This window comes from Polypterus senegalus, chromosome 9 (assembly GCF_016835505.1).
Source record: "Polypterus senegalus isolate Bchr_013 chromosome 9, ASM1683550v1, whole genome shotgun sequence".
Lineage (NCBI taxonomy): Eukaryota > Metazoa > Chordata > Cladistia > Polypteriformes > Polypteridae > Polypterus > Polypterus senegalus.
The window spans coordinates 101674738-101691387 of NC_053162.1; the positions used below are offsets into that span (position 1 = coordinate 101674738).

Genomic DNA, 16650 nt, shown 5'->3' on the forward strand with positions numbered 1-16650 from the left:
GAACGCAGTATGCAGAGAACAAGCAAGAGCTCCAAAGAGCACTGAACAAAAAACGCATTACACAATTGAGAAGGCAGCAAAAGAATATGAAGCGAGTGATGCATACAAGCATATTCATAAGTGCAGCTACTGCGGAAACAAAGCACGATGTAAACCTTAAGTTTAAATTAAGTTCATAGACACGCTGCCGCTGGCGTTTGTCATGCCTACGACGAATACGATATTCGCGAGATACAAGTTTAATGAGAAGACGCATTGCCGGGTCTGAGCTAACATTAAATTAAGCCGTGGACATCACAAGATCGCACGAGATAGCACAAGCACAGCTGAGAAACTTCGATGCATGCACTCCGAGCGGCTCATGTGAACCGACTTTGCAGGACTGGGAAAGGTAAACCCGTGCATGCAGCGTGTGATGTCTCAGATAAAGAGGAAGATGAGCTGCTTATTGATGCAGTAGGAAACGAACATCCCTGTGACGTTGAATAAGCCTTTGTACACATATCAATAGGAAAGCAAGGTGTAAAACTTAAGTTTAAATTAGGTTCATAAACACGCTGCAAAATATTCGCAGGCAAAACAACAACAAATTAATACCGGGAATGCCTGTTAAACATCTTAGATTCACGAGTACCGATATGGGTAGTGAACACTTCGATGAATGAAACCTGTGATCTTTACAATGGTTGACAAACACGGAATATAACTTGAACACAACACATTATCCAAATACGAACCTGATTGAAAGAAATAATGATAATCAAATCCTTGATGACAGGATTCTCATAACAGTCACAAAACAATTACATTTACAATCATGTTACGTTATTTTTAAAAGGTTTCCTTTTCTTTTTCATAACTTCTTTAACACACTACTTCTCCGCTGCGAAGCACGGGTATTTTGCTAGTTATCTATAAAGAAATAATTCTTGAGTAGCAATGATGCACTGTTGAGTAGAAGGAATATGTTCTTGAGTTTGGGTTTAGAAATCTGCAGGGGTCTGATAGGTTGTGGTCAGTTAAAAACTGTGTAATTGTCTTTGCAGTGTTACATGTAATCCCTCTGTGACAGGAGTCCTATGTAAGAAAGGACTTAAAACACAATTAAAGTTCCCAGCCATTATAATTTTATGAGTGTTCACATATGGAATGGATGCAAATACATTTTGCATGAATTGCCTATCATCGACATTGAGTGCATAAACATTTATCAAAATCACTTTACAGTTAAATAAATTGCCCATGACAATCACATATCTCCCTTCAGGATCAGATACTACATCTGATACCACAAATGAGAATGTTCTATGTATGAGAATTCCCACACCTCTAGCTTTCTTTGTAAAGCTGGAATGCAACTTTTTATACCCTCTCAAACCTACATAGTATTTAATGTCTGGAAAATGGCAGGGATTAAAACACTTAAATAATTGTATATAGATAATGTCTCTGCAGTTTATGAACAATTATGTTTCAAATTCAACTTCCAATCAACAAATTTGTTCTACTTCTTGCAAATCGGAAACTTCACTAAAAGGAACCTTCCCAATTTTCCTCACCTACCACACATCTCTATTCCAGAGGCAATACTGATCAGTCTTAAAGACAGCATCTCAATAATATATAAAAACATTTTAAAGTCTCTTCCTTTCAAAGATTCTAAGATACATTGGGGAAAGGATCTTTCATTTAACATCTGAGAAAAGTAGTGGAAGGCATCCATGGAAGGCGGCTCCATATGCACAAAGCATACAATCATTGAACAGTAAATCTATTACTGAGCACATGTATCACATTTAAATTTATACAAAATGTATCCAGGGCAAGACTCAATCTGTCAACATTGTAATTTAGCTCCAGCCACATTGGGCCACATGTTTTGGGTGTGCACCAAATTAACATCACTTTGGACAAAAAACTTGGAATGCCTATCAGACAGCCTTGGTGTCACAATCCCTCCGAACCCATTAACAACTGTGTTTGGTGTACACCCAGATGGGCTTAAAGTGGAGAAAGATAAATTAATTGTAATTGCCTATACCACACTACTAGTAAATAGACTTATTTTGCTCAACAGGAACTGTTCTACACTATTTGAGATTGGAAAAACTTAACTGTTCAATTACAGGATCTGTCCACAATGTTTTTGAAATATGGCAATATCTAATTAATCAAAAGTTTGATTAAGCATTTATATCAGGGAAAAGGCCATTCTCCTTTCATTCCTGTTTTTAAAGATTTGCTCATGTTGTAATTTATCTTAAGTGTGCCATGATTGAATGGAATATTTTCTTCAAATAACATCAAAAAAAATTTTTAAGTTATGCACTGTTATGAAAATACCAATAAACTTTATTGGTCCTGAATGTCCACAGATGACACATGAAATGCCTCCAAATACTTGTCTACAGTGCATCAATGAGAAGATATACCTTAAGAAAAAAAACACTGAATGATTCAAACTTTCATCCCCCGCTATAACAATTACTACTGAAAGTTAAATGAGCTCCTTACATGTTAACGTTTGAAAAAGTATAAGCTATACCAACATGACAAATTTTCAAAATGCTCAAGAATTTCTGTCCAGTAATCCTTCACATATTGTCATTTCAGCCTGCGGCTTTAGATTACTGTTAACATTTCAGATTAGATACAATCTATAATGTATAATTATCCACATACTGATATGTAACAAGACATTAACAAAGACTTCTTCTGATCTTAATAACAGATACAAAGTGTCAGTTTAGTGTTTATTTACTCTGTGCAATGTGTCATACTAAAATAACTGGTGGCTTAAGGGGGTGATAATCTTTCTCTCAATATTGCATACTTCCATACAAAGCTAGTTAATTAATGCTTAGCAGGACCAAAAAATGGTCTCATATTTGCAAGTAATTTTACCAGCATATCACAAACTCTTAATATACCACACTTCACAGAGATGAATAATCACATTACTGACTGTACACATGTTACGATAACCAAATGAAGCCTTTGTTGATGTATTATTATATAACAATATGTGACTAATTGATGCATTATAGGTAATACTTAAAGTGATACTAAATAATTTGTTTATTTTCAGCTGCTTTCTGAAAAGACAAAACAATTTACTAAAGTGCACACAAAGTCAAACATTACATGCACAAATTTAATTTAGCATCTATATACAGTATTTTCAGAAAAAAACTTTTTTTCCACCCATTACCTGATCAACAGGAATTGGAATCTGTTTTGAGCCATCTGCAAAGCAGAAACCACCACTGAAAGAGACAGGGTGCCCAAATGTGCACCAAGTCATAAGGGGCAAACTCAGAGTCACCAGTAAAGTGTAAGGTTTCTAAACTCGTTTGGGACTCCCCCGAAGCACGATCAAGGAACATTATAAATGCAGGGAACAGGATTACATGGCCACTAACCTAGCCACAACCCTGCCCAATTGCTGTGTCTGTGTTTAGGAGAATGGTAGATCCCAATACAATAAATAACCGTGCTGTTCCTGTTTCAAGCTGAATAAAGTTGGTTTTACTAAAGTACTGAGACTCAGCCTCGTGGGGTGCAAGACAGGGACTCACACGTCACAAAAGATAAATACATTTAAGATGTCACAGGAAACTGGAGTACAATGAGAAAACATGCTATCTCCATGCAGAAAGTGACTAGACTGGAAACTGAACTTGTATCCCTACACCTGTCAAGCTGTAATGCTAGCCACTGGTTCACCAAGCCAAGCCCTTAAAGAGAACTTTACAAAATTATTTTGAAAACCTCCAAACAGAACAAAGAATGAAAGAACAACATGTCATGTTGAATAAAGAATGTTTCAAGTTAAGCATTTTAGACATACCATGTTTATAACACTGCCAAGTCTTTGTGATTGTAATCAGATTAATTTAAGATCTAAACTTAATTTTGTTTTGTTTATAAACAGCATTTAACTAATTAAGATGATGGAGCTTGGATAGGGCATTTAGCCTAATAAACAAAAAATAGAAATTCCTGTGTTCTTCATTTTCCCACAAACAAAATTTCATTTGTAAAATTAATTTGGGATTGGGGCAAGATAAAAATCTTCCAGCCAGTCCACTATTTTCTGCTGATACATTTAAACACAAGTAAGTTTATTTTTCATTTCATTTTGATTAGCCAAATGGAAAACTTGAAAAAACTGTCCGTTTTGGATCAGTTTTCACAACTTTTAATGTATGAAATTGGCATTTTGAACCAGAAACTGACTGAAACAATGAAACACTAAATATTATACACTTCTAATCATCTGGGTAGACTAAAGGCCAAGCAATGAGTAAGAAAGTACTTGGCCAAATTTATTTGGAAAGCGGCAAAAGATTTAGCCGATATTGTAAGTTATAAATCATTAGACACACACATATATGTATATATGTGTATTTATATATGTGTATTTATATATATATATATATATATATATATATATATATAGCTTATGTACAAATTATGCTCACGGGTGTTGCCCTTGACATCAGAACACCAAGAAATGAATGTTACCCATATAAAAAAGAAAGAAAAAACTTATTACCAATAAAGAAAATAAACAATATGAAAAAAATAAAGGAACCAAATAATCAATTAATGCAATAACAGAAATAGCAAGAAAGTGACACAAACACCACTATACATTTTATTTATGCTATTGTAAATATTAAGTATCTCAGCAACATCAGGCATAAGACACGGTGAAGCCCTCGATTACATGTCAGTAGTACAAAGTTAGTTTTGATGAATTAATTAACTTAACAAAACAAATTAATTAATTAATCAAATCAGTCAATTAATACATTGTATATTCTGAAGAAATGTTTGTAACTGTTATAAATGTAAGGGAAAAAAATGAGAAAAAAAGGTAAACTTTAATTTTGTTTTGGCACTATTACAAAACCCTTTCATAATAAAGCTGCAAGATTAACATTACTAACCTGAATAACAGTTCTGCATCTAATGCATGCAGGATGTTTATTTGTTTCACATTTATACTTGCCTCATATTATTTCAATGAAATGTAGTATGCTGTTTAACTAGCAGCTCCCATATTACTTCTGATTCTTTTGCTTGGATCATCGGTTCTTTTCGCACTTGGCTCTGGAATAGTTATTAAAAATGCTCTGAATCAACACTACCAAAAAATGGTTCTTAGGTTATTGTCATACTGCAGTTTTAAGAACACAAGGGTCACTAATTCTCCTGCAGAGCTAGTGGCCAGCAATCAGAAGCATGTCACTACAGGCACAAACGACAATAACAGATTTCAGAGTATGGAATTTTACATTTTAAAACTATTATGACTTCATTATTTAGCCTAATTTGAACACTATGACAGCAAAAAAAATAAAATGTACAAAATGGCATTCCTAACTAACACACTGTCATAATCACATACGATAGAGGTGAAATAAGTGAAATAACAACTAAAGTTTTGCTAAAGGCTCAAAAAGCATATCATGCGTAAGCAATTTTATTTTTATGGAGATGTGAATAATCAGTTTCACGCACATTATGCACCACATTTGTGTAACCTTAAATTTCAGGCTATGCAGTGTTTTTTTCCCCCTCCAACTGTTAGAACATACCTATGCTTTAATAAAGATCAGTTAGAAATCAAATTTTATCTAGGTTATAGAAACCAAAACAAAATTGGATCTTCAATCCATGATGTAGTTTGTAGAGTTAATACATCCTGCAGACCGATACTTTTACATCACAGTTTTATGCATTTTTTTATGTCAGCATCTGTTTATTAATATTATCTTCCTCCAAAAGTCTTTAAGGAGAGAAAATCGTAGTAATTTGAAATGATGCAGATCAAATCTCTCAGACAAGCTTAAAAACTTTTACCCTTTTAGTCACTCATTTTTCATAAACACAAATGAATAGTAAGTATTTATGAGTGTACAATTTACTTCCATGGCCAGTTTTAGCAGTTTTCTCTTAGCTACATATTATAATGAAAACTAGTAAGTACAACAGTTTTAGTAGATGTATTAAATATTAGACCTGGAAACACAAATTTAAGGATTTTACTATCCTCAATAAACTTTGTTTTTTCAAGAAAAATTGTGAAAACTCTATATATATATATATATATATATATATATATATATATATATATATTCTTATAAAAGGTTCTTATATATAGTGTAGATGAGGACTTATGTTTAAAAAAAAAAAAAAATAGTGTAGATGAGGACATGCTACTGTACTTTTTCTTGTCTCTCTCGCTGTCTCTTGCAGTGTGCCTTTTGACTATTCAGTGTCCAGCTGGATATAGAGATATACAAACCCACATCTACAATTTTCAACCTCATATGACATTTCTATAGGGTGGTCCAGATCTAATTATGCAGATCCAGATCGTCTGGATGACGGATTCATGCGGGGACGATTCCAGTTCAGCGCGAAAACAATTCTTCATGTCATCAGTTTGCACACTTCGATAGTATGGGATTTTTCGGGTGATTTTCTATGTAATAAACTTAAGCTATAGCGTAATGAAAATTGCATATTAGATCTGAACCACCCTATATTGAAATCTAAGCTCTAATTGCTAGAATAGTTTTACTACTGTATTTGCCTCTCCATGAACTTCATGATCACAGAGGCAAGTGCCCCCAATACACAAGATACAATACTTTTTTCCCTCTTTTTATACATTCTTGAAACATGAAACACTTTCTGGTCCAGCTGCTTTGTCATTTTTTAATTTCTTAAAGATTCTAAAGGAGGTTTAAAAGTTGCAGTTTAAACCATCCCTTGTTTACAGGCTCAGAGGTTTCAGCTTATGACAAACTAAACAAACAATAATTCAGACAATCTATCTGTTCTGGTCCATAGATTTAAACCATATTATATTGACTAAAGTTAACGGCAGAATCAAGTGACAATGATATGGTGGTATTCTCCTGAATTTACACATTTCTTTCAATGCATCACAAATTTATGCAGATCATTTTTTTTGTATGAGAAATAAATCAGGTGAAGAGGAAAACATCCATAAGCAAGAGTTTCTGTATATCTGAAAATTCTTGGAGTGTTGTGAAACAAGAATGTGTTCACTTCGGAGAAAAGTCAACTGCCAGAAAGCCATAAGTGCAGAAAAAAAATTGCTTTCATAGAACAACTTCTTCTATTTGTGTGCAACACATGGAATAATTTAGCAGGTTGAGCTGCATCATCTCCACTTCTGGGATCGATTAGAAATGTCTAATTATTACCTTGGGGCTAATAACCACATAAGCCTTTTTGAGCCAACTGCCCCTTTCTTGTATGAAAATCATATTTTTGTTTTTTATTAATCTAGTTTCCATTAGGATTCAACAAAATTTATAGCACATTTGAAGCCATGAAAGCAAGTCTGCCTGGTGATTTTAGCCTAAAGGGAAAGCAACTGTCCAGATACCAACTTAAAAGTACAGCAGTTGAGTAATTTTTATAACCGGTTTTTTATAGTATTTAAAATAGCATGAGGTGTCTACATCACTAATCTTATACCAATGTTTTTATAGTAGCATACAGATTTCTTTTTCACAATATTACCTAAATAAAGGCTTAATTTCTGATAAAGATTATCACACAAAATTGGCCCTCACAGCAATTGTTTCTCCCAGAAAATAAATTGCCAATAAGGCCAACAATGGTGTACTTACCGCATAATACACAAAACTGAAAAATAAAGGTAAGCATAACACAAAACAAAATCTCTAGCTTTAGAATGTACCATTGCAGATGTCTGAACATCTGTCATATTTGTGGTATGCATTTACCACAAACGATGCTCACAGGTAAAGAGGACTATTGTGTGTGTGTGTGTGTGTGTGTGTGTGTGTCTCTCACGCACAAACATACCATCGATTTCTCTAGCCAGTAACTCTTAGCCCTGTTTCGCCACTATAAGAATAGTTTTTGGGTTTGAGGCTCTTTTAGAATTCCTCTAGATAAACATTTAAATCATTTCCAGGGTTAGGTCAGGTCTATAAATAGCTGTAATGCTATATTGCCTTCTGACAGTCTCTAAAACCACTACAACACTTGGTATTTTAATCCCTTACAGGGTCAGACCTGGTAACAAATGTAAAAACTCCTTTTTCATAAGAGGGCTACACAATATAATTGCCTATATAATTATACACATTTTTGTTTAACAAACATTTATTTAAAACATACTTTATTATGAGGAAAGTTGCAGGATTTGGAAACCATCCTCAGTTTCCATTTGTTTTGCTTTCCCTTAAAGAAAAAAAAATCTAAAGCTTCTAGAACCTATAGGATGCATTTTTCATTCATTTATCTATTTTTGAACTTAGACAAATGAAGAATCTGGGGTATCATATATAATGGCGTGCGTAGAATTCACATTAAAACATGGCATACAGACAAAAGTTGGAATGTGCATACGCACAAAAAAAAAAAATCAGATGCACAACATCATGCGTAAGCCAACTTCCACATTCTTCGACTACATAAATCCTGGTCAGCTTGAAAAGTAATGCTCGTGCACATGCTCCCAGACTCCTCCCAGAATTACACCTCTTTGAATATGCAAATCAATATAAATATTCCCTTAAGTACAGCATTCTGTGAAAAGACAATGGCAATAGCACAGAGAAAAAAAGAGGAATTTTAGGGAATGCCAAGTGGAGTTAATAAAAAACGCACTATTTGTTGTTTTAAGCAGTTGTATAAGCAACCAAAGGAAGCTGATCGAAAGTTTAAAAAAAAAAAAAAAAGGAACACAGTGGGGGGAAAAAAGCTTGAAATGTCACCTTTAACCTTAATGACAAAATAAAGTACGTGATTAAAGTAGAATAGTCATAAACTCCATCTTAAAATCTTTTGATTTACTAGTTTCTCAAATCCAATCATAACTAAAGTAGCATGTTAAATGCTTTGCATTCTATGTGTTCTTCTATGTACTCAATGTGTGTGAATTACTTCTTGCTTGTTAATAAACGGGCTTTCTTTTACACTGACAGGACACAATACATTACATCCACGATATTACAGCTCTCTGAACAATTTAAATACTAAGATGTACGCTTGATATAATTTTCATGATAAAATGAATTAAAGCATGTATTACACATTGGGCCACAGTGGCGCAGGGGTAGTGAGGAGCTAGCACCCCATCCAGAGATCAATCCTGCCACCCGCAAGATGCTTGCTACACCGTGCATGACCCTCGATGAAATAATATATTGCAGCAGTACTGTCTCTTTCAAAACATACTAGCCGCCAATTCCTGTCCTTCCTTTTCTTTCTCCAAGTAACCAATCGCCACACAATCAGCTCTTTAATAAAAGTCAGAACGGCAATTCTCCAAAACTTTTAAGGAACAATATCATCTTCGCAGTGCAAGTCTAATTACTCCATCCATCTCTCCATCCAGGGTAAAGCCAGTCCCAGCAAGCATACAGAGCAAAACAGGAACAATCCCTGAACGGGGCCCCAGTTCAACGCTAGCGCTGTCCACAGTGTCTAGACATTTAATTAATAACAGTATACATTATTTAAATGAAGTTAAAAATGTATCTGTATAATGTAATATATATACTTTACTGCATTTCATTTTAAAAATGATATCAAGAATTCCAAAAAGATAGCTCCTGGAAATCTAAATTGACTTTGAAGCCAGTCGTCATCATCTGTAAATATGTGCTCTCTTCTGTTGAATTGAACTCCTTTATTGTATGGTACAATGAGATTCACTATGCAAATCCTCCATAAACTTATTTTCCTATAAAATGGTAAAACAACAACAACAAATTGTACTTAAAAGTACAAACAGTTCTACCAGGAGCATTTGATAAAGTAATTGAGTGCGTTTAGAGCTCTTGGTATGAAACCGTTTCTGAACCGCGAGGTTTGTACAGGAAAGGCTCTAATGTGTTTGCCAATGGGAGAACTTCAAATAGACTGTGCACATGGCTATGGCTGCATGTGTTAGATGCTGTCCCCAGACAGTTCACTCCATACTAAACACAATCTGCCATAGAGCTTTCCGATCAGCTGCTATATAGCTGCGATTTCCCACTCAGATACAATGGGTTAAGATACAGGTGTGCTATGAGTAACAATGCTAAAGCAGCTATGGTATTTGTAAAAGTTTGGCCATTCCGTGCATCATTATATTGTTACAGGTTGATAACAATCAGATCAGAGATGCCTTAAACGAAAAAGACGATATGTGGTTAATTTCAGTGTATTTGATAAAGCCACACCAGGGATGTGAATCAAATAAAGGGAAACCACACAGGAACAGTAACACTGCTTTGTCCCTGGGTGCCACCAATTTGCAAAACCAAGCTGAAAACTTGCGTATGCTATGGTTTGACCTGGCGTGAAAATGTGTGTGGCTTTAGTTTTTATATATCCTGATTTGACCGTGGAAACGAGGACACTGGTCTTTTCACACAGCAGAAGTGTGTCTCTCACAACAGGCCAATCACCAATTAATCTAACTTGCTCATCTGTGGGATGTAGAAAGAACTTTCCAAACAGACAAAAACAATGTTTTTATCCGAATATAGATTTCAACTTTCAGTAAAACCATTTCTGTCAAAACAAAAGCTCTCCAAGACATTTCATTTTACAAGTATATAGATTCACATATCAAAGTATCTACCGATATTTATCATATTCTTAAAAGAAAACTAACACAAATGGTAAGTGTTAAAACATAACACTCAATAGTATATACAGTACATGTCCCAGTTCTTAAACAGACTAAAATCTTAAATCACTGAAGATAGAGATATTTCAAATCTACTCTATGTCTCACTCTCGATAGATAGATAGATCGATCATGCCTTTAGCAACCATGGACTGAGTCAAGGGCAAACATTATCAACTTGGTTGTTTTCCATGCTGAAATGAGACTGTAATGATGCTCTGTAAAGTTTTCATGCAGAGACTGGTTTTCTCCCACACTCTAAAGAAATACCGACACTTAAATTGGAAACTAGGGAGCTGAGTTTGAGTGAGTGTTGGGATAGGTTCAACAGTTGTTGCTGTTGTTAGGTTGGGATAAGAGAGGTTACCGATTTGAAAATTCACCTTTAACCAGTATTATTATTATCATCATAATCATTATTATGGAATTTTATTTATGTAGCACTTTTACCATACTAGAAATTTTGTTGCCAGAGAGCTGATCACCTACAAGCTGTTAGTTAAAAAAATCTGAACATGTAAATAAGACTGCATTTGCTTAATAATACACTGCTATCTATAGCTACATTCACATTTTCTCAGTTTTTGTAGGAGTAAAATCTTTAAGTGATAACTTCATAAAGTTAAGGCATCCAAGATAATATCTTGCATTTCAAATCTCTCAAAAATTATATGGACTATGTCCGAGATGTGTAGCTAGATGTTAAGATTATGTTCTTTCTTTGACTCTCCACCAAAACTAGTGTGTGTGTTTGAATGTATTATTATGCTGTTCTAAAAGTTACAAATATCCGTTTTTGGTTTCTAGTTAGAGAGCAAGATTAATCAATAACCAGAACTATTTTCTCTCTGGTCAATGTATTCAACCGATTTTTGAGAGATTGTCATCCTCTGAGCGTAAATGCATCAAGAAAGTTCAATTTTCATTGAGATATCTTGAACACAATGTACAGTACACAGTTTTAAAACTTCAAAACGTCATAATGAATAGCTCTGGTGAATATGCCAGCTCGTCTGTCTTAACACAGAGAAATATTTGCTGCAGCTTCAGTGATGGCTTAGGTTACGGTTTTATATTTACCTTAACAGAGTTCATTCCAGCTTTATATTTTTAAATTTCAACAGCCATTCCAGATGTCAAAATACAAGTTAGTCAAATGCTTGGAGAGGTGCACAGTGCAAGCCACTTGGACACCAGCTCACTTCTCTCTGCATTCTTCACATACTGTGTATCTCAATGAAAATTGAACTTTCCAAAAAATTTCCTGGACGTATGTCAAGTTTCAACAAAATTGGTCCAACGAAAGCAGAGCTGTTGTGTGCGTACAGGCAGACTGACATGATATGCAAAAGCATAAAAAAGGTCATTTATCTGGAAACGAATGTAAAAGGAAACAATATATAAAAGTGTCAATCGATAAGAAGAGAGTGAATAAATGTGTTCTAATTGTAATGTAAATACTAAGTACAACTTTACAGTTTCAATATCTACACATTATAATGAATCAAAATTTCTATAACATAATTTATCGGCAAACATCTACACCTGCACTCCATCAGTCTATAACAGCAAATAAATTATACCTTGCAATTTCAACAAAGATTTTAATTCTTCATCGAGTACTTCTTTCACAAACGTTAGGATTAAGAAATTTCAACTACAATTCGTCACAGACCCTCCACATCATTAATTAATAATAAGACATCATCAAGGTCATTTTTAAATCACTTGAATTAGAAACAGTTGTTTGTGAAAGTTATTGAACCACCACAAGCCTATTTTTGCTATGTTTCAAATTACCAGTCCTGTATCCTCTCCTCTACACTCCAGACTATAAATATAACCCCAGGACAAGTCACTTGCAGAAATTCTCATAAATACACCCCATCAGTGCTGAATCATAATTTAGATGAAACACAGTATAGGACTCAGGTGGAAAATGTTTGTTTCTTGGTGGAAAGAGAACTGTATGCAACTTAATATCAGCAAAACCATGGAACTGTTTGTTGACTTTTGCCAGACCAAAGGGCTTCCGGTCACTATTCAGGGTATGAACTGTAGGGATGGTGCACTCCTACATGTATCTAGGGATCCACTTTAATGACAGCCTGGACTAGTCTTGTAACACAGATTAATTACTATATATAAGAAAAGGCAAAGCTTGGTCTTTTATCTTAGGAGACTGCATTCCTTTAATGTAGGTAATGACATCCTTTACGTATTCTACAACATTCTCTGAACTCAAGGCGGTATTAGTGGAAAACAGAATAGTCATTTTGAACAATACTGCACAATTTCTCTTTGACACACTGAGCACCTTCAGCCAATGAATTATTCAGAAGAAGCGAGTCAAGAAACACCACCAAAGTTCCTTTATACAGTACCTGTACCTAAAGGTAATACACCTTTATACTGCATCGCACAGACTGCCCTTTCTATCTTTAGCTAAATCAGAAGTCTTATTTCTTTTTAGTAATACTGGTATATATTTGTTTGTTATAATACTGATTAAGTTTGTGTAAAAAGCCAAAAATTTCCCTTGGAACATATAAATTACTATAACATATTTTAAACTAACTACTGTTAAAAAGCATGTGCCATATTTTATTTTAGTCTACTAATGAATGCAATTACATTCTATTATCAGTGTTCTTTTTGAAAATGACTAAAGGTTACAAAATAATTAATAAAAACATAACTGATGCTGATGAACTAAAAACTTCTTTAAATACTCCAATTTTCAAATCAGTTAACTGAGCCCCTTAATGCAGCTGAATTTTATACCATGTGTATATTTTTTAACTGGATAAACAAATAAAAATCAAAACACCTATTTTTTTTTTTTTTTACATATTTTTCCATTAGCTGTCACTGGCTGCAAATAAACCCTGGAGAAAATGCCACTCCGAACAATTTTGAGTTGCCTGATAACATGTTTTTGATAAATGGGGGGAAAACTAGGGTACCTGGAGACAACCTAAACAAATAAAGGTAGAACATAAAAGCAATGCACAGACAGACACAGCCAGAAATTGAACCAGAATCCTGGTCCTGTGACATACAAGTGCTGATCAGTGCATCTCTACAAGTTAAAGTTCTTTACATACATCCATCCATTTTCCTAACCAGCTTATCCAGAGCTGGGGCACAGGACAGCAGAATACAATGAAGAGTTATTCTGTCTAGTGTTGGTTCCTGCCTTGTCCCTACAATCTGCAGGAATGGGATCTAACTCTACAGTAGGGCCACATTCTTTACTGCATAAAATGGGTTGAGAAAATGACTGTTATAGCACAGCATGTATGCATTTTGTTATTCTACAAGAATTTCATATCACCATTAAACATATAAAAACCTTAATTTTTATACCGGTTCAGGTTTTTATGCTCTTTCAAAAGTATTAAAATAGTTATGAGTGATGTGCAGTGCTTAACTGTGCTGTCACATGACTCCAGTGCCCTGTACTATATTGTCAGGATAATCACAATATTTAGAGTAAGCACAATTCCCATGTCCTGATTGGTTTCTTTTTAAAACATTAGTGCTTGTTCATTTAATGCAGAACTCTAAATTTGCCCGATAGTGACTGTGACTTCTTGTGCGTCCAGTAATGGTCTAATTGTCCATTCTGGATGATCCCTCACAGGTTCTCTGTGCTACTAGGATAGACTCTGGCTCCCTTTTTGCCTATAATGGGAAACTGAGGAGCAGGGATATAGGTCAATACGCAAGTCTTTAAAACACTACATTAGCTTCTAAGAAAGAAAAATCTTGAAGTTTAACTGGCCAATTCTACAACTTTATATAATAAGCAGGGCACACCTTCAATAACCTACTAACTTTTATTTGGTAAATAACAATAATATATTTAGTAACATTACCAAGTAATCAGCCAGCATCTTTTTCTAAATGCTGCCTCATTGTACCTGTCATATTTTGTAAGACTACTACAGTACTTATGATTAATAAGATTAATTAAATCACTATTTTTAAAAAAAAAAAAAAAATCAGGCCACGTAGTTAACAGAAAAGGATGGTTTAAAAACACTTGTTCAATTAAAAGGTGCACAGTTTTCTCAAACTGACCCAGTCACTTAGGATCACATAATACGTAATAACATGCAAGTGAGCACATGCACTTTACACAAAGTTGTGATATGATATCTAAAAGGGGGGAGGGAAACATGAAAGGCATGTCCAACATGTAATGCACCTTTCTCCATTTCACACTACAGTGTATACATCTTAAGTGAGTCAATTTAAGGAGTGGTGGAAAAGGATTCAGTCAATGGGTGAGGGTGAGCAATTGGGAGTGTAATGTTGGGCGAATGGGCAACTAATATGAGATCAACTCATCCCTGATCTTTAATATTTTCAATAACCTAAGAAACATTTTTAGAAGACTAACTTCTTAAGACTCCAAGAGTGGCCAAAAGAACTGGGGACAAATCATCATGTAAAACTTTAAAAGGGAGAGATACCTGTTTCAGCACTGATTCTGCCTGCAGCATGTGACAGATGTGAATGATACTTCTATGGTGGGCGACATGGTAATCTGGAATGATTTCCAGTTGCTCTGCATAGTATGCTTCGCCAGTACCTTGAACTGGCACGTCTGAGGACCAGACCTGTCATGAGTCATGCACTTTTCTTGTTAAACTAACCAATTCCTAACAGGGTGTACTCCCCCCTCCCCCTTTGTTCTTCTGACACTGGGGTTCTCGCTCTCCGAAACGGCGCAACACAGCATTTGTAAAATAAAACATTCACCGCAATAGAGCAGCAGGCGTTCTATCCCTGGCAGATGTTCTGGCATCCATACATGCGAATGAAGACTTCGACCTGTGCAATATGAACATACAGGGCAAGTAATGTAATTTACATAATGTCCGCGTACTGTATGTCATAACTCCATATGGTTCAGCATTACTGTAAAATGGTATCCTTAATAAAACTTTGTGTACTTCCTATATTCTACACAATACGTGATATTTTAAGCAAGAACTCCCTCTGTTATAAGCTATATTAACCATCAGCCGAGTTTGGTTGTTGGTGTTTTACTTTGGTTTTTTTTTTCACGTAAGAAAAATATAATTTCTGTATTTTGGCAAAACGCACATGCAGCTGCAAAGACTCACCGCGTAGAAACTGTCGAAAAGTTAATAAAGCGAGACTCCGTGAAAGTATTCTGCTCTACACGAAAGAACTTTGTAAAGCAACAGCTGTTCAGCTGAGTTTCCTCCCACCTTGCGATGTTCAGTTAGACGCTTCCATCCTTCTGGGCTGTTCACCCCCGCAAAGACGCAGTGAACAGTGCTCGGGATTCCCTCTCCACCCACTCAGTGTGGTCTTAACCGATTCAGCGCCAGCGGTTCTCGAAAACAGCTCCTCGGAACTCGGTCGTTGTATGTGATGAGGTTTCTGTCTAAAACAATCACTCCGCACGAAGCATACTCGCGCCTTCCCTGCCCGTTCGATATAATTGGGTCACTTGTTTAGCCTTGTCGGCTTTCACAATACAATAGCTACACTGTTTTCCAGGATGCTGCATTTTAAGAGAGTAAGGATAATGTACAATTAAAAACGTTCCGTGTAGGAGAAAGTTGGGACCAGCCGTTATAATAATCTGATGCAGTCATGACGATTATCATGCTAAACTAAAATACTTTGAACTTAACATATAAATGGCAAAGGTTAATATTGCTGCTGTTCTATGGCTTCAGGTATTCGTGATTGGGAAACTGTCTAGGTATTCTCAGGGAGCCATATACTGTACCTCTTAACCCTTAATATGTCCATGATCCAGCCACATTAGTGATGGGATTGATGTCCCATTCAATGTAGATTCATTCCCTGCCGCCAGTACTGAAAAAAACGGATTCTGCTTCATTGGAAAGAAACAAATTCATAATATATGTGGAGACTGATCATAGATTTAAGTCACTGTT

At 35.2% G+C, this 16650-nt stretch overlaps 1 protein-coding gene across 1 annotated transcript in view; it reads right to left on the reverse strand.

The window, feature by feature from the left end:
* LOC120535585 overlaps positions 1-15977 on the reverse strand; it is a 1589095-nt gene extending 1573118 nt beyond the window's left edge. Inside the window, exon 1 of the mRNA XM_039763524.1 lies at positions 15841-15977. The gene's annotated coding sequence lies outside the window, so the exon portion shown is untranslated. The remainder of the gene's footprint in view (positions 1-15840) is intronic.
* Positions 15978-16650: the final 673 nt, after the last annotated feature.